Here is a 19,978-nt window from a genome sequence, read left to right as displayed (position 1 = left end):
CGTTTCAGGAAGTACCTTGGCCAAGGTTTCCCAGTGTAGAGCAGAGACTTAGACCTACACCTGAAATTGAAACCTTCCTCCTTGTGAATGCTATCTTGGAAGGAAGAAGTAGCAGCTCCACTCAGTAGTTTGCATCCACCTCTGAGAATGTGTCGGTGCAATGTGGGGCACACCCCACTCCCCCAAGTGCCAGAGCACTGAGCTCGGAGGAAGGCCGAGCTCCAGGCTGTGTGAGAGCCAGTGAGATGAAACTACAGACTGTATTTGGTCTGCCTCCCTCAATGTCAGCTCCTCTGAGTGGAACACCAAGATCCCATAGCTACATAAAGCAGGGTGGAGAGTTCCCCGGGGCTAGAGACTGGCCTGCCCAACGCCCAGCGTGCAGCGTGGCACAGGGTAGGGCTCAACACATTTGGTGAATGCAGACATGAAATGGAAGTGGCTCTGGAATTGGTCTGCTGCCTGCCCATCCAACACTTCACCTACTCTCCCAGAGGTGGTCTCCCCCACAGGAGACGAGGAGTTGATGAATGCCACTTAGTTCAGGCTACTGCAGCAGGTGTCGTAACAGATCTAGATTTTGATCTGAGAAGGAGAGCCATGATCTCACTTTGGGCTTAAAGGGGTTATTATTCTGGCTGCTGTGTTGAGAACAGGCTGTGAGGGAGGGTGGGGGTTGGAAAGTCTAAGGTACAACAGCCAGCCAAGTGACGGTAAGGAGCAGGCCGGATTGCATCAGGCTCAAGTTCAGGGGCTTGAGGGAGTAAACACGGAGGTGACTGGAGAGGCAAGGGACTGGCTGAGCCACCTGAGGAGTGAATGTAGATGGAGCAGGACAACATGCTATCCCAGAAACCCAGAGAGGAGAGTTTCTCGAAGGGTAGAGCTACCATGTGGCACAGGCCACGTGAAAGGCAGGTGGCGGGCTGATGGGTCACCAGCTGCCACAGTGAGGGCTGCCTGAGGGAGGGGTGGGGGTGAAAGCCTCACAAGCTGGATCCTAAGGGGTTTTACAGGGGCGGGGTGGGGGGTGGCAGGAAATGCAGCATTGAGGCAGGGATGTGGGGCAGGAGAAGTTGTTTTCTCCTTTCTAAAGGCAACTGGAGGGTATTATGCTGAGTGAAATAAGTCAATCGGAGAAGGACAAACATTATATGGTCTCATTCATTTGGGGAATATAAAAAATAGTGAAAGGGAATAAAGGGGAAAGGAGAAAAAATGAGTGGGAAATATCAGTGAGGGTCACAGAACATGAGAGACACCTAACTCTGGGACAAGGGGTGGTAGAAAGGGAGGTGGGCGGGGGGTGGGAGTGACTGGGTGACGGGCACTGAGGGGGGGACTTGGCGGGATGAGCACTGGGTGTTATGCTATATGTTGGCAAATTGAACTCCAGGGAGGGAAGAAAGAAAAAGGAAAAGGAAAAGGAAAAGGAAAAGGAAAAGGAAAAAGGAAAAGGAAAGAAAAAAAAGAAAGGAAAGGAAAGGAAAGGAAAGGAAAGGAAAGGAAAGGAAAGGAAAGGAAAGGAGGAAGGAAGGAAGGAAGGAAGGAAGGAAGAAAGAAAGAAAGAAAGAAAAGAAAGAAAGAAAGAAAAAGAAGAGAAGAAAGAAGAGAAAGAAGGAAAGAAAGGAAAGAAAGGAAAGGAAAGGAAAGGAAAGGAAAGGAAAGGAAAGGAAAGGAAAGGAAAGGAAAGGAAAGGAAAGGAAAGAAAGAAGAAAGAAAAGAAAAGAAAAAAAGAAAAAAGAAAAGAAAAAGAAAAGAAAAGAAAAAAAGAAAGAAAAGAAAAAAGAAAGAAAAGAAAAGAAAAGAAAAGAAAAGAAAAGAAAAGAAAAGAAAAGAAAAGAAAAGAAAAGAAAAGAAAAGAAAGAAAAGAGGCAGGTGATGTAACAGCTTACTGTGCTCGGATGGGAAGGACCCAGCTAAGGGGACTGTGACAATGCGGGAGGGATGTCAGAGAAACATCCTGGAGCAAGAGGGAAGAGAGGGCCGGGGGCAGAAGGGGAGGCCAGGAGGGGAGCGGCATGGATGCCGGGAGGTGGCTACGTTGGGGCAGGAGTTGGAGGCAGTTCTCTCCCGAAGGCCTCTATTTCTCAGCGAAATATGAAGAAAAAGTCATCAGCCAACAGAGAAGATGGGGGGGGGATAACGGGTTTGGAGAGTTTTCAAAAGATTTGAACTAGAAAACAGGAGACTTAGATTTGATCGAGAGAAAACTGATTGGATGACATAAAATTCGGGGAAAAAAATAAGCTGATTTATCAAAAGTGCTCATTTATTATCCTGCTGTTTGCCAAGGGCTCTTGAACACAAACTCCTCTCTTCCAGGGGTCAGGACTGACACGGATCATTCCCTGAGGGGGCAGACGACCGAATCCACCAGAACGTGGTGCACATCCTCCGTATAACTGCTTATAAGCTCAAAAGCTATACTGCTGAAAATACATCATTATTTGGGGATTATTTTACATCACAACATTACTAGAAGTTTTCATATCCTAGCGTGACTCACTAAGACTTTTTTCAAAGGAGCATCTTAGTGGGTGCTGGGGGCAAGAGTGTTTTAATTTGTTCCCCGTACATTTCTGTGAATGTGTAATATTAATCATGATGATAAAATGCAGCACCTTACTTGAATTTTGATATAATGGAGGTGTATTAAGTGCAAGTTTCTGCCATAAAATCTTTGAAGATAGATGCTAATGCTTTGGTGTTGTTTCTAAGGAAGGTGGCTCTATTTTTAGTGGCTCTTTTTTGATTTTATGTTATTATGAAGTTGGAACTTCAGCCATACTAATAAAATAGCAACAACAAACTAATCGAAAAAGGCTATGCTTGAAATTTTAGCTGTTCATATCACATGGGTCACTGTGTACTTAGAAAGGAGCTCAGGGGCGCCTGGGTGGCTCAGTCGGTTAAACATTTGACTCTTGATTTCGGCTCAGATCATGGTTTCACGGTCGTGGGATCGAGCCTCGTGTCAGGCTCTGAGCTGAGTGAAGTCTGTCTCAGATTCTTCCTCCCTCCGTCTCGGCCCCTCCCCACTCAAACACACACATTCTCTCTCTCAAAATCTTTTTTTTAAGAAAGGGGTTCAAAACAGTCCAGCAAAGACCAATTTTTATTTAGAAGAGTTTTGCTGATAAGCATGTTTTACTGTAGCCTAGTTCCTAAGGCACCATTGATTAGATACCTCAATTATCCAGAATAACCCACTTCTCAGCCCTAGCAGAGGGTTAACACTAAGAAAGATGGTTGGAACTAGTAAATTCATTTCAGGTATGACCTGAAAACTGGCATAGACGTGTGGAATTGAAGAACATGAAAAATGCCACCATTGAGAGTACTGTTGACATGTATACTGAAAGTTCCCAGGAAAGATGGCACCAAATTATTTGGGGATTTTTTTTTTTTTTTTGAGAAAATACAACTTTAAGGGAAAAGCTAGAATTTATAATTGAATTAGAGATTGATACATTCAGGTTACTGAAAGCAGAGATCAGTTAGGAACATTCAAATTAGAAACATATTTATAAAAGTAGGCCCTGGACGATTTTGCCAATTTTTTTTCCAATTTTTTAAAAAATTGTGATAAAATAAACCTAACATAAAATTTACCATCTTAACCATTTTAGGTGCATAATTTCCTCCTTATTTGGGGTAAATATGATATGACGTACACTATTCAAGATGATGATAATGGTTAAAGATGGTAAGGTAAATTATGTGGGTTCAAATCCCAGATCTACCACTTACTCATTTGGCCTCCTATGCTTCAGTGTCCTCAACTGGGGAAAATGGAGATATTAATATGTGCTCCCCTAGGGCTGTTCTTATATTGTCCAGGTCGATGACGCAGCTTGGTGGACAGCCCAGAGAGAGCACTTGACACATGTTGACTTTTACATCATTATTAAGAAGGGGGTCAAAACAGTAACTTTGAGGAAAACTATTTCCCAATCTTTAGTGTCATCTGATGAACAGCTGGCAAGAGTAACTGGAATTCCCTGCACTTAGCAGCAGAGAATATTCCACGTTCATGACAGCTCAGAAGATCCAGGCACCCTACCCTGGATGCGGTGTTCCTGGAAAGTTTTTGTGTAGTGACATAGTTTCCAGTGTCATTTGCTGCAGCCATGGCACTGACGTGCAGTCTGGCTACCCACCAGCTTTTGGGGTGGTAAAGGAGGCAGTAAGCCTGTGCACCTCTACACTGTGGACTCTGAAAACCATGCTGCCCATCCTCAGAATGCCTCAGGGCCACTGGTGAGACTCAAACCATAGACTCCAGCTCTCAGGGGCCAACCAATTAAGCCTAACAAGGCACAAGGAGCTCTTTTGCTGGGGGGGGGGGGGGCACAGAGAGATGCCCACAGTAATTGGCAACAGCCCTCTGGTTCCCCAGGGCCTATGGATTCTGTGTTGGCAGCAGGGAAGGGCCGAGGAAGGGTCAAGACCTTGAGGGAGGCCAGATGGGATCACCTGGCTTCATGCATAAGTCATGAGCAGCTCTGCTGATGGCTCTGAGCTCTCCTGAGCGAGGCCCAGCACGGCCGATCCCTGATTTGGGGAAAGCAGGCCACAGAGGCCTCCTCTGTGCCAGAGGATTGCTGCTTCGCCACGTCTGACTGGGACAGCAATAAAACTGACTTCCAAGCTCCAAGGCAAGCAATAAAACTATATGCATTACGCAGTGTGCATTCCAGTTGAGCCGTCACCGATGCCCTGGGCAGAAGGTGCCTATCACAGACAGGAAGAATATGTGTTCTCAAACAGCAGTGGTGTTGACTGAGAAAATCAGTGTGCTGGAAGTCTACAGCCTGGTAGGGACAGACACCTGGGTCCTGAGTATTTGTGAAGACACTTGCCATTTCCAAAGTCTACACCTGTACATGCGTATGTATGCCTTTATTGATGGCTTTGTGCTGTGATAAACTGTGTGCTGCACTATTCTCTCCTATAATCCTAACGTAAATGCTCCCTCTGGTAAATTGTACTCAGATTTGAGATGTCAAATGACTTGTCCAAGGACACACAGCAGGTAAGGGACAGAGAAGTCTGAACCATGTGTCCTCTCTCAATCCAGTCACTGGTGATGACTACAAGGGCTCACTCAGTAACTCCCCTCCCCATTCCCACTTCATGGCCTCTGCCCTCAAACTGATCGATCAGCAACAACACTGGCTCCCTGCCCTCTGCCAGACCGAGAGCTGTGCCTTTTGTCCACATTACTGCATTATTAATGCATTTGTAGGTGGATATTATCATTTTAGCAGATAGGAAAACTCTCGTACTTTCTGCTAGCCTGTTTCACGGGATTTTGTAATCAATATTCTCTCCCTGGTATTTCTCTTCTAGTGCTGTTGAAAGTCTTTCCCCTTGTGAATTCTTTACTAGTTAAACTAGCTTTAGAAACAGAAACCATAAACAGTTATGTCAGCTTTGAATGTTATGATCATGTTCAAATATAAGAAAAATTAAAATAAGAAATAAAGGGGTGCCTGGGTGGCTCAGTCGGTTAAGTGTCTGCCTTCAGGCCAGGTCATGATCTCAGGGTCCTGCGATTGAGCCCCACATTGGGCTCCCTGCTCAACAGAGGAGTCAACTTCTCCCTCTCCCTCTGCCCCTGCTCATGTGCACTCTCTCTCTCTCTCATTCATTCTCTCAATTTTTTTTAAATAAATAAAAACATTACCAAAAGTAGATGTTAGCAGGTCTTCTAAAAAAAAGTGGACACACACAGATTAGAGTCCCAATCCTCTTCCTTGAAAACATAGCTGAAAGTATAAGCAGCTGGCTTAAGAGAGACTGGATTCTGAAAAGAGAATCTCTTAGACCCAGATCTTTTTTTATCACCTCAGTAACCATCCACTCTGGATTTTCAGGAGCAGACCCTAGAGTAGTGTTTTTCTTTTCTTCTTTTTTTTAGAGTAGTATTTTTCAGAGTGTACACATGAATCTCCTGAGGGGACCATGCTGACATGCTAATTCTGATTCAGCAGACACGGGGTGGGACTTGAGACTCTGCATTCAAATGTGTTTCCAAGTAATAAAGCTGCTGTAGATCTAGGACCATGTTTTGAATGGCAAGGGGCTGGAGGTCCTGTGGACCCCATCACACCATCAAACTAGCCCTGAGACAGTATTATTTCAGCCTGTTCACTACACTCTGGATTCAGAATCCAGAAGTGCTTTTCATTGGTAATCTCAGTATCTGGTCTGCAAATAGTTGTTTTTACTGGGGCACGCCCTGGGTGAGAGCTGCTTTATGTCCCAGTAAACAGTAACACTGGCCTAATTTAAAGGAAAGAAAAAAGGAATAAATAAAATTTGACTGGATTTTTTTGGGTGTTGAGTTTGATTAAGTTCTTTACAGGTTTTTGATACTAGCCCTTTATGTACACTTGCAAATATCTTCTCCCACTCTGTAGCTTGCCTTTTAATTTTGTTGACTGTTTCCTTTGCTGTGTGAAAGCTCTGAAACTAATAATACACTATGTTAATGAAACTGAATTTCAATTAAAAAAATTTTTGACAATATACAGCACTAGCCCTCATGACCTTGAGCTCTGAACCTATGAAAGTTGAATGAAACCAATTCAAAATAGCCTCAAATAAACAGCAGACATTTTTCATGCCCTAATGTTTTTACAATTATTGAGTGAAAAATGTATTTGGGAAAGAAGACAACTAGGCATTCTGAAGCCTAGAAATTAATATAATATAGGAATAAAAATGATGATGGGGATGTTGATGATAACAAGAGGTACCATTTCTGAGCAGTTATGTTCCATGCATATGCTAAGCATGTTGCTTACATGCTCAATCCTCACAACAATGTTATGGTAGAAATATTATTATTTCTATTTTTCATATTAGAAAACAGAGATCAGTGAAAACAGATTACTTGGCCAATTATTTACCAAATAATAGTGAGACTTGAATCCAAGGCTTCCCAAACCCCCAAGCCTCTTCACCACTATGCTGAATGAGCTCTTTCATTGGGAATGCAGAACAAGCATCTTGTCAAAGTTCAGACTTCACCCACCTCAATGTAACACTACATCCTAAAGCTGTATCAAATAAACTAAAGACTTTTTAAAAATAAACAGGACAATTGATATTCTTGATTAAAGACATAGATCAAATTGGTTTAAATAAAATATTCCATATTGCAAAGAAACCATTTGGATAGATTCACTGTTTCCCTCAACAAAGGGTTATCAGTTAATCACACATCTGAAAGGTTGCCCAGTTTAGATCTGCTAATCCAGAAAAGACAGACAGTCACAGTGGCACCATTGCAAAGGCCAGAGATGCTCTCAGAGCAAATAGCAAGCAGCATTTGGGTATTTAAGGCACCCCATGTAGAGAGTCCTTGGGATCAGAAAAGAAATCCTGGTCAAATGGCTTTATGGCTTCCCTATGAGTTCAATTCCATTCTTGAAATCCTCTTAAGACTTGATGAATCACCAAACTCTACCTTGAACCTAATAATACACTACATGTCAACTAACTTTAATTTAAATTAAAAACAAAGAAAATACAGATTAAAATACATCTTATATCTTTTTAAATGGCTATCCTTAAAGACAAGAGACATGGTGATGGATGTTAACCAGACTTATTGTGATGATCATTTCACAATATATACATATATCCAATTAAATTGTACATCTGAAATTAATGTTACATATCAATTATATCTCAATTAAGAAAATTAAAAATGATATGAGATGAGAAAAAAATATGTACTTCAATGGAAACCCAAGGAACCTGGGCTAATTACTTTGCTGGTGGTTCCCATTAGCTCAGCATCAAAGAGGGTGACTGTTTATTTAGATTAAATACAATGGAAAGGGGATGGAATGGTCTTTTATTTGTATTTATAGTTTTGGAAATATATAGTAATTCCCTAGAAAATATGTACTTCCAAGAGTAATAACATCTTATATTTTACACAATCAGCATCCAGTTCAATAGATTCTATAAATGAAATGCCCTAAACACATATCTTTAAAAAACACACCTGACATACATAGAGACATATACAAACACACACATACCATTGTGTATATGTACAGCTCCACAGGAGAACAATTTGCAAAAAGATACACAGTAAGTATACAAATACACTTAAACATATAGCCTATCAGCAAATTGCTCTCCTGTGGAGGATGTGGGGTAAACGTCTACATACCACAGTCAAGTATTTGCTGTTCCCTTTGCCAAGAGGGTAATTAATTTAGGCAGATTACCAGACCTGTAGTGCTAATAGACTGCCCATGAAAGGCTGTTGGATTTTCTGGATCCATCTGCCATAGTTCCTAACATTTCTCTCATTCTGAGTTCAGAAAGAACTCTTCGAGTTGGTTTTATAAATAATTCAGTTGGCTTTTGTCAGAGTGTATTCTGTTACTCAATCTCTCCACTGGGTTTTAAAATTTGAAAGCCATGTTTTGTTTATGAATGCGATAATCTTTCAAGTCTTTATGAGGATACTAATTGGAATTTAAAAAAAAAAGAATTTTTTTTTTTAAGTCTTGTTTCTTATTTTGTTGTTGTTGTTTATCATTTTTTAACCACTGGCTTTTCTGGTTCACCTGTGGCCATTCTTTAGCTACAGACTTTCCTCAAGTGTCCAGTAATTGATTCTTCTTTGTCTATTCATATTCACAAATGAGATCTATATGAGTACTGGTAGCCTGATGAGCCACCTTAGGAATTTATAAGATCTCACTTTGGATTCCTTAGGGAATCTCCCTTAAGCAGAGGCTGCTGAGAGCAGTGGGCAGCCTTGCCCTGGGAGAAATGAAGGAGAAATGAGTCAATTTAAATTTAGAGGAGGAACAGGATCTGAAGGTTGAGCATCCACTTTGGTGGAGGGCAGTGGCTTTGGGGGGCCGGGGCAGCCCAGCACAGGATTCAGTTACCCTTGTACCTACCCCAGGGCATCTTGGAGAAGTTCCTGTGCTAAACAGGTCCAAGGATGGGGCCAAGGCCCAGTCTCTGCTCTCCCTCTGAGCCGCTGAGCCTGGGATTCATCCGAAGTTTCTTAATAAACCTGCTTATTTGCCTGTGGTGATCTGAGGTCCCCTAAATTCTGAATACCCTTTTTGTTAAACTAATTGGTGTCTTCTAGAAGTTTCCCAAATTAGACATCTAGTACTGATTGTTTTCCCTGTTTTCAGTGAGACTATACACTGTGCTTATTTTAATTTTTTTTACATTTGTTTACTTTTAAACATATACTGATCATTTTGATGGAATTTGTGGAGGTAGTCAAAGTAAAAACATGAATTTGTTACCACCGTGATTTAAAATCTCAAATCATTTAGAAATGTGTCAATATGTGTGGTTTTAATTTTTAAATATTTTATTTAAATTCAATTTGCCAACATATAGTATGACACCCAGTGCTCATTTCATCATGTGCCCTCCTCAGTGCTCCTTCCGCAACCCTGTTTCCCAGAGTTCAGAGTCTCTCATGGTTTGTCTTCCTCTTTAATTTTTCCCCACTCAGTTTCCCTCCTTTCCCTTATGGTCCCTGTCTATAGGTGGTTTTTATGCATATGTATATATGCATACACATATATAGGCTGCGTGTGTCCAGAATAAAACTAAACATTAGCCACGGTAATTGTACAGATTACAAATTTAAGGATGATTTTCTTCTTTTTACTCATATATTTCTCAAGTTTTCTACCATGGCTATATATTTCCTCCCCCCTTTTTTTTAGATGCTGTAAGTTTTTCTTTATAACAAATTCACATAATATAAAATTCATCATTTTGAAAGTGTATAATTCAGTGGTTTTCATTATATTCACAAAGGTGTGAAACCATCATCATAACTGGTTTTGGATCATGTTCATCACCCCCCGAAACCCCATATGTGTTAGCAGTCACTCTCATCCCCTCCCTTTTGAGTCCTGGCAACCACTAATGCTTCTGTCTCTGTAGGTTTGTCTATTCTAGGGCTTCACATAAATGGAATTATACAGTATGTGGCATTTTGTGTCTGACTTCTTTCACTTTCACTTAGCACTAATGCTCTCAAGGTTCATCCTTGTTGTAGCACATATCAGTACTTTGCTCCCTTTCATGGCTGGATAATAGTCCACCGTATGGATATACCACATTTTATTTTGTCCATTCATCAGGTGACAGACATTTGAGTTGTTATCTTTCCAAAGATAGTCAAGAATTCAAACGTTCCCCCATAAAACATATGGTTTTCCTATACTCTTAAAACCTGCCTGGTACCTGCAAATACCTGGACAGAATAAGCAGACATTCTTGCATTAACTGGTAGTCAACGAATAAGCCAAATCTTCTTTTCAACATGGTGATGGTATCCACATATATTGATTTCTATGGTATTTACAATCATTATTTCAGAACAGTAGATCTTCCTTCCAAGAATGTCATCTTAGAATCTATCTCATTCTGTCACATACAGCATTCAGAAAGCAGTACTTGTGCACTGACTTAAAACCTGCTCGGACTGTGAGGAGAGAAAAAAAATCTATTTTGCTGCCCACTCATAGAGTGCAACCTTTAGAAAGAGATTATTTCCCTTACATTCTCATCAGGGACTGGCAAAGAAAAGTATATCATGTTATTACAGAGCCTGGAAATGTAATGACTCCCAGGTTGCTAAGCAACGCTGCAATGTTAAAGGCCCCAGTATCTGTGATCTCTAGAGACACTCTCAAATTTCATTAAAACCTACTCATAACCATTACACAAAAGGTCCATGTGGAGTTTATAAACAGGCTTCGTTTCTTGACATAATAATGAAGGAACAACAATAACAACAAAGCGAGTGGCATCAAAACTTTTGTGATACTTAAAGCTAAATATTTTGGAGTCCCAACTAATGAAATCTATCAAGTTCCTAGGAAGATTTCATAGAAAGCAAGCACTACCTGTTTATAGTAAATAAAAGTACTTAATATCTTGAAAAAATACACTGTGTAGAACTTTTGAGACTTTCTTTGAAGAAAGGATAAATACATCCTAAGTATAAATCCAGAGGGGAAGCAAGGATGATTTGAAATGAGAATTCCAACCATTATCTGCTTCAAGGAAGGTCGTGAGAGTGGCAATAGGAAAAAGCAAAAAATGTCACAGGTTAATTCTTAGGAACACCTTCAAAACATTCCGTCTAGCAATGGCATTGGAAAAGCTAATCTCTAAAACAGAAAGTTATGGCAGGTCTCAATAACGATCACATGGGTACCCCTGGAATGCTGGTGTAGGATGTTGACTAAACACCCTAAGATGCTAATGAGACTTAATCTTTCCATACTGCATGTGTAGGCCACCTAACCTCCTCAACTATCTCCTGAGGTTCTAAGGAAAAAGAGTGGAAGAAGACTGTGCAGTTTGCTCAGCGTTACTCATCAACCCTGAATCAAAATATTACAATATAAGTAAATGTCTACAGACATAGATCAGGAGGGTCACTTATTATCATGGTTGACTTTAAAGGCAAATTCTTAAATGCAAACTATGCCTGCATGTGGGATCATCAAATTTATTAAGTTAAAAGAGTCGTTACAGGATGGCAGAGGGTTCTTATTACCCAAATATTTATTTTCAAAACCCAAGTCTCCATGAACTCTGACTGAGCTGGGAAGCACATGTCTTTGGGGGCATATATAAGCTGATAAACTGATGGGTGGTTTGCTGTCAGGCGCTCACACACAAAAGTGCCCAGCTGGGCTTAAGCAAAATGTTTTTCACTAGTTAGCGTATTTGTGATACACAAATCAATTGCAACATGAAATTCAAATCTTGCAAAACATACAGGATTTCATTACCCAAAACCTTTGAAGAGTGAAGATCTAGGAGATATCTTGGATGATCACCAGCTGAAGAAGGGACAAATATCTTCAGGTGTGAAGATAGGACAGACACTTCAAAAGGGAATGTTAATTTGAATAGCAATGGAAAATTCATGAAGACTTTAAATAGTCTGGCAAATGAATGAGACCATATAATGTTTGCCCTTCTCCGATTGACTTATTTCACTCAGCATAATACCCTCCAGTTCCATCCACGTCGAAGCAAATGGAGGGTATTTGTCATTTCTAATGGCTGAGGAATATTCCAGTGTATACATAGACCACATCTTCTTGATCCATTCATCTTTCGATGGACACCGAGGCTCCTTCCACAGTTTGGCTATTGTGGACATTGCTGCTAGAAACATCGGGGTGCAGGTGTCCTGGCATTTCACTGCATCTGTATCTTTGGGGTAAATCCCCAGCAGTGCAATTGCTGGGTCGTAGGGCAGGTCTATTTTTAACTCTTTGAGGAACCTCCACACAGTTTTCCAGAGTGGCTGCACCAGTTCACATTCCCACCAACAGTGTAAGAGGGTTCCCCTTTCTCCGCATCCTCTCCAACATTTGTGGTTTCCTGCCTTGTTAATTTTCCCCATTCTCACTGGTGTGAGGTGGTATCTCATATGGTCTCATTCATTTAGGGAATATAAAAAATAGTGAAAGGGAATAGGGAGGGAAGGAGAAAAAATGAGTGGGAAATATCAGAAAGGGAGACAGAACATGAGAGACTCCTAACTCTGGGAAAGGAACAAGGGGTGGTGGAAAGGGAGGTGGGCAGGGGGGTAGAGATGACTGGGTGACGGGCACTGAGGGGGGCACTTGATGGGATGAGCACTGGGTGTTATTCTATATGTTGGCATATTGAACACCAATAAAAAATAAATGTATAAAAATAAATAAATAAATAAATAAATAAATATAAAAACTAAATAAATAGTCTGGCAAAAAAAACATTCTAAGATGGTGCTAAGAAGGTTAAATGCGCAGGCTATCATTCAATTGTGATAATGTGAAAGACGATACACAAAAAAGTCTAGAATCACTGGTAGAGTCCCATGTGATGGAGTGGAAGGGCCAGGCTACAGGCTGCCTTGGCAGGCTCAGAGCAAGACCCGCCCTCTGCTGTCTCTCATGGGAACATGATCACTCTGGGTGGGGTCACCTCTGCCCTGGCTGAAGTCAGGAGTCCCTGAATTCTGCAGACTCTCCCTCACGCCTCACCCATCCTGTCTGCCCAGAACAGTTGGGACCAATCTCCTCAGGCACTTCATCCTAGTTTACACTGGTCATTATGCAAAGCCAGGTCTCCCTCTTCCCATGGATTGTCATTCCCAAAAGGCTCTGTACAGACCTTTCTTGGGCTCCCTGTTTATCCCTCTTGAACTTTGTGCACTGTGCCTTTTGAATAGTCACCCAGCAAAATCTCTTGTATCTTCAATCTCTTCCCAGAATTTCCCCTTCACTTTGTTGCTCTAATTGAAAGTGGGCTGTTCCCTCAGAATGCTGCCTCTCCTACAGGTACTCACACTTGTTGAACCACTGGACCTGGAGGTGGCTCCTTGGTGCTAACTGATGCTTGCTGACAATTCTCTGTCCCTCCTCCATTCCCCCTTCCTCAGCTTTAAATCTAATATCCCAGAGATTGCCATCTGCTACTCTTCCCTGTTGCCAATATAGGATCACTTGGTCTACAGCTCACTTCCCTTGTCCTCAACATTGTTCTTATCACAGTGCTTGGCAATATCAACATCCACAGAGAGGATTCTTCTACCATCGCTCAGTTCTTTGGCTTTTCATCCAATGATCCTGGATTCCTTCACAATTCAGACACTCACTCCTATGGTTTTACCCTAGACCTGGTCATTATCATTAACTGCAGCCCTCCAGAATCCATATGCAAGCATCTCATATTCTGATCACCACCTCCTATCATTCCTCCCTCCAGCCCAGACCTCTCCTACTTGGAATTCCAGACCTACGAATCCAAGAGCCAACCAGACACTCCCACTTGGTTGTCTGACTGGCAGCTCATATATAACATATCCCAAATTGAGCTCCTGACTCCCCCTGCTCCCCAGACCAGCTCCCCCTGAGTTCTGGCCATCTAGGATTTGGCTTAGACCAAAATTGGAATCATCTTTGACTATTCTTTTTGTCTTGACCTATATCCAATCTGTTGGCAAACACTATTGGTTCTCCTTTCAAGATCTGTCCAAAATGTAACCACTGCAAGCCATGATCAGGAATGTCCTGGACTGCAGTAACCTCCTGGCATCTCTTAGCACTGATCCTCTTCAATGAATTAGTAACCAGGTCAATCTTAGGCTCCTGCTCAAAACTCTCAGGATAAAGGCCAATCTTTACAAGGGCTTACAGGGCTGCAAGGACTTCCTCCCTCCACCTCACCCTCTCTACATTATCTCCCTTGCATCCTACATGTCTACTCTTCACTCAGATATCATCCTAGTAAGACCTTCCCTGGCCATGTTATCTCAAGTTGCAAATGTCCCACTCTACTTATTTCTTTCCTGCTGTATTTTTCCTCTTAGTGCTTTTACTGCCTAAAATATAACATAGTCATATTTATATCTACCCAGTTATCATTTCATTCTCGCAGAAAGCTTCAGTAGAACAGAGATTTTTGTCTGTGTTGTTCACTACTGCATCCTCAGCCTTTAGAACCTGTCTGCCACAGAGTAGGCACTACTTGCTGAGTGGCTACTCTTAGTGAAGACCTTTTCTGCATAGTGTCACAAAATACTAAGTAGTAACTCGTTATAAGAATGCCTTTAGGGGCACCTGGATGGCTCAGTAGGTTGGGTGTGTACCTTCAGCTTGAGTTGTAATCCCAGGGTCTTGGGATCAGGCTCCACATCAGGCTTTCTGCTCAGAGGGCAGCCTGCTTCTCCCTCTCCCTCTGCTGCTCCCCCTGCTTGTGCTCTTTCATCTCTCTCTCTAATATTTTTTAAAAGGAGAATGCCTTTATAATTTGTTAAAAGACAAAATCAACTCACTTTAATAAATTTCAGAATTTTTTTTTTTTAGATCAAGTCCCCAAATATATCCTAACATTATTTACCACAATTGTTAGGTGGCTAGTTTATGTGAATTCACACCAAGTGGTTATTTTTCAGTATCACTGTTCTGGAACAAAAAGGAACTCCTATGTTACAAAACCATATGCCTAAATTTGGTCAAGCACTTCTGTTGATCAATTACTTATCACCACCACTCACAAGAAGAGGTCATATTATACTTTTAAATTCAAGTTATCTAAAAACTACAATTTAAAATATTCACTCAGGAGCAACTAGGTGGCTCAGTTGACCTTGATTTCAGCTCAGGTCATGATCTCAGGGTTGTGATATTAAGCCCTGTCTTGGGCTCTGTGCTGTGCATGGAACCTCCTTAAGATTCTCTCTCTCCCTCTTTATCCCTTCCTCCTTCTCTCCAAAATAAATAAATAAAATCAAATAAAATATATTAAAATAAATAAAATACTCTCTCAGATATTTAAATATCAATTGAAAATCATTTATTTTATCTTTAGCTTTTTCCATGATTATTTAAAAACTGAAAATCTGAAACCAAATTATCGTTCCTCATTACATACAGTGTATCTACTTGAAAACAATCTTTTTAAGGAAAGAAACATTCTTAGGAACATAATATAGATATTAACTATTGTTTCCTTCAACTGGTGGAATTCACTTAAAATTAATGTAGATTATATAAAAGGAAATTATATGTAAGATAATTTTTAAAATAAAAATATTAGAAATATTTAATGTAGGTGTTCACATGGGAAAGATGCTTAGAACAGTTTTCTTTGCTGTTCACATCCACAAGGAAGTATTTTTCAAACACGTTCATCCTAATACTTACATACTTTGAATGCTCATTATTTTGACATGGTTTTATTAAAAGCATGTCATTAAGGAAATCCCACATAACCAAGAGAGTCTGTGGTGTTCTGAATAACAACTGCTGCACAGTGGGGCTGATGATGGTCAGAATGATCACTAAAAATCAGGAAAACTTCAGAATTAGGCATAATTACTATAATTTGAACCAGATAATAAGTCCCTATAAATGGGAATATTCAAGGTTTGAATTAATAAAGGATCCTTCCGAGTAAGCTGTTTCTTTTTTGTTTCTTTTTCCTTATTTTTTTTTCCTCCCTGGTTGTTAGGATGTTACAGAACATAAAACAATTCCAAGGACTCTTAGCTTCTTATTTACAATGTACACTGGGTGCATTCTCAGGGAATTAATATTGTGGAAGACAGTAGCATCTCTGGCAGGTCTTTCCTCTTTCTGAGAGATGTTCTACCTATTGCCAAGGAGGGCAGGTTGGTCCTTTCCACACTTCAAAAGTTCCCTCTCTCATGCTTACAAATAACCTATTTCTTTTGCTCCATGAACATCATCCCATTTATATAGTTTTTACCCTTTGGTTTAAAAAATTGTGAGAAATACAGATATTCACACAGTGCCAAAGTATCTCTCCAAGGATTGCTTTACAATTGCAACAGGAAACATATCCGCAAGATGGAGAGATATGGCACACAGGCCCTTGAATAAGCAATCAAACTGAGCTCACAGGTGGGGCAGCCGGCATCATATGCTTCCTATGGGATACAACATGAGGGATCATTGCCAGTGAGATATTCTAACCAAAAATGTCAAAAAGAAACAATCATACATTCTAAAATATTGAACATTCTACCAGTCAACTGACTCAGGCTCTTTAAAACGTCAATTTCCTAGGGGAAAAAAACAAAAAGTAAAAAACTCTTCTAGATTAAAAGAGACGAAGGGAAGGCTGACTGGCTCACTGGAAGAGAATGAGACTCTTGATCGTGGGGTTGTATTATTTGAGCCCCACATTAGGGGTAGGGGGTACTTAGAGAAAGAGAGAGAGAATGAAAGAGAAAAAGAAAGCAACAATTAAATTCAGTATGTGAGCCTTGACTAGAATATGGTTCTTTTTAAAGATTTATTTATTTGAGAGAGAGAGAGGGAGGGGCAGAGGAAGAGAAAGAATCCTCAAGCAGACTCCCTGTTGAAGTTGGAGCCCAACATGGGGCTTGATCTCATGACCCTGAGATCATGACCTGAGCTGAAATCAAGAGTCAGACATTCAACTTACTGAGCCACACCAGTGCTCCAACTATCAAATGGTTCTTTAAAAAAAAAAAAAAAAAAAAAAAAAGAGCTACGAAAGACATTTCTTTACAACTAGGAAAATCAAATGTGAACTGGAGATTACCAATATTATGAAACTATTATTTTCTTAGGTGTGATAATGTTGTAGTTAGGGGCCAAATGTCATGATGCTTCAACATTCACATAATTCAGAAAACACAGACACATAGAAATAGAGAATACAGTAAAATGGTAACAATTCTTGATAACACTGGTGTCCTTTCTACTGTTCTTTCAACTTTTCTGTGGTTTTGAAACTTTTGTGATAACAAGGTGGGTAAAAGTATCACAAATGGCAATCTCTTTAGAGAAAGTAGAGAAAATTTTTTTTCCCAGAAGAATTTGAGGAAGTGGGCAGGGAAGATGAACCTCTTGAGGAAAAGTCAAAACAGAAAGACAATTTTGCTGCCCGGGGGACACAAACAGATTGTGCGAGAGGCAGGAAGGTGACCAGCCTCGTCCCAAGGAGCCTCCATGTGGGAAGGAAAGGAGGGAGCAGGTGCATGTAGGGGGAAGATGAAGGAAATGTGAGGGAGGATGAGACATGTTCAAAGTGTATTTCAAGGAAGCTTTCTGTTACATGCACATCCTGAAGAAATCTCTGGCAAAGAGCTGCATGCTCCCTCAGGCTCTTGAGAGGGACAATTGTTTCTCAGCAAGATAGAAGTCTCCATCCCGAGAGGGATTGGCTATCAAGCACTCTATGCCACTGGCCGTTTGCTTTCTGAGTCTGTCTTGCTCCAAAGCTCAGGAATACTTCCTCGGGGAGTTAAGTACAAATTCTAGGCAAGATACTGCTTTTTCTCTGTTGGAAAGAGACAATTCAGTCATTCCGAGTTCCTAATTATCTTGCGACCCTATGGCAATCACTGGTGGAGGAGAATGCTTGTCCAGCCTAACTACAAATGGATGTGTATGCATTCAGGGAAAGATCCCCCTTGCAAACCTATAAAAGCATCCCTCAGATTTTCAGAAGAATTTTCTAAGTGGCCAGATTTCACAAAAATTTATTACATTTACTTTTTACTCATTTACACAGTGTTTCTCTTAGAAATTTCATTGGCTTCACAATCTTCCTTTTTTTTTCCCTTCAAGAAAATAAAACAAAAAATAATAATAAAAGAATAAAGCAAGAACAGAAGGTCTTACTGCAAGAAAAATAAGCTAGGAGGGAGATAGGAATCATTTTTCCTTTTTGTTATACCTCAAGAAACATTTCTTTACCTTTCTAATAGAAATGAGGTCCTTTCTGATCCTAAATCTATAGCTCATCCTAAAACAAAGGATGGCTGCAGAATTTCTAGTTTCCTCATGTGGTGTCCTCAAAGCTTTAAAGACTCGGTGTGAAGAAGTGCTGTCACACTGATTTTTAGCAACAGAGCAGCTCTCTTCCCATGCTGGAATGAAAGGACCAGGGGACATACATGAGAATTTGGAAGGAAAATGATTGTAAGCACAGGGAGATTTTCTGAAAGCCATAGGGTAAAGGGGCTCCAAAAGATAGATACCTGTAGTAATCTTTAATACTAACCCTCTTCAGAGAGCAATCCCGAATTGCACTCCTGCCACCTCTGCTGCACCAAGTAGACAGGTGGGCAGCTGACAGGTGTTAGACACATCAAGCATTTCACAATCACCCTCCCACAGAGCACTTCTCTGCTTTCATAAAGTAGTCAATAGTCTATGTCTAAGCCAGTTTTACAGAACAAGTCTGTGGCGGTTTATGTGTAGTCGATATTTTGAGTGTCGAAATAAGCTAGTTTTAATTAAGTGACGAGTAGCTAATCTATAATCATTACCCTGGGAAAACTGCCACTGATATCAAGTTTAAGGGATAGGTAAACATGGGAGCACCTTGCAAGGTTCTATCGCATTTTTAAAGCTAGAACACAAAGTATAATTATAAAACCTCCCAACTTTCTGGTAAATTACAATAGATAATTAAATTCTTAGGTTTATTCAACATTTTCTGGAGGTTCTAAATACAGACTAAATAAGGAAGGGCACCCTAGGGGCAGAACATATCCCAACTCCATTAGCACAAATTAAACATTCTGTATCTTGAATCAGTTATTGAAAATTGTGACTTTAGAAAGCAATTGTCACAAGCTTGGGACTATAACAGATATTTCAAGAATACAGGCCTTTTGTGTGACACACTGGGGGGAATCTGTTGTGTTATGCTCAAAGATAGCTATCTGATGACTGTGGTTTACCTGTTACTGATGTGCTATTATCTGGCCTTGTAAACTATGGGGCCACATGTATTTTGATGTTACCCTCTCTGGATGAAACCAGCAAGCTCAATTGGCTTAGGGAAAGAAAGTTACCCCCCTATCAGGATGTAAAAAGACTCTTCTTTTTGAGAAGTGCTCCTGGAGGGAGTGTACATTTGGGTGAGTATCCTTTGAGGAAGATCTTCAGGAGCCTGTCTTTTCCTTCTTAACTCCTTACAATCAGGAGGCTCCACCTATCAGGCTTCCTCCATCCAATTACTGACACCAGGTAATAAATCTGGAATGGTCCCTGCTTCTCTATCATATCTGGTTCCTTTAGTCCGGTGAGGTGAGGTGAGCCTGCGAAGCTGGCCTCCTGAAAGCCACAGGAAATCTTTACTTACTTTCTTTTATCTTTCAAGTTCCTGTCCTGTACACATCTGCCTATCCAGTCTCATCCACTCCTCAGAAGCTTGGCAGGGATATTGTGGAGGAGACTGGGCTAACTAAATGCCTTATGACATCCCTCTCAGTGTGACCTATGCATCTGTAAGACACTAAAATGAGCTTATAATACACACGGTGAACAGCAAAAATGAACAACTGCCAATGATGAAAGCAGAGATTTTATAGGCATTTCTTACTCAGCTCATTGGATACCTATTAAATACCCATTCCCTGCCAACTACTATGAGAAAGCTT

General features: G+C 40.7%; 1 protein-coding gene across 6 annotated transcripts in view; it reads right to left on the bottom strand.

The window, feature by feature from the left end:
- ULK4 (unc-51 like kinase 4) overlaps window positions 1-19,978 on the bottom strand; it is a 591,366-nt gene that overhangs the window by 89,377 nt on the left and 482,011 nt on the right. The window lies entirely within an intron of this gene.

Source organism: Canis aureus, chromosome 22, assembly GCF_053574225.1.
Source record: "Canis aureus isolate CA01 chromosome 22, VMU_Caureus_v.1.0, whole genome shotgun sequence".
NCBI classification, from domain to species: domain Eukaryota; kingdom Metazoa; phylum Chordata; class Mammalia; order Carnivora; family Canidae; genus Canis; species Canis aureus.
Note: the sequence above shows the minus strand (reverse complement) of the source record. Positions and strands in the feature narration are given on the sequence as shown.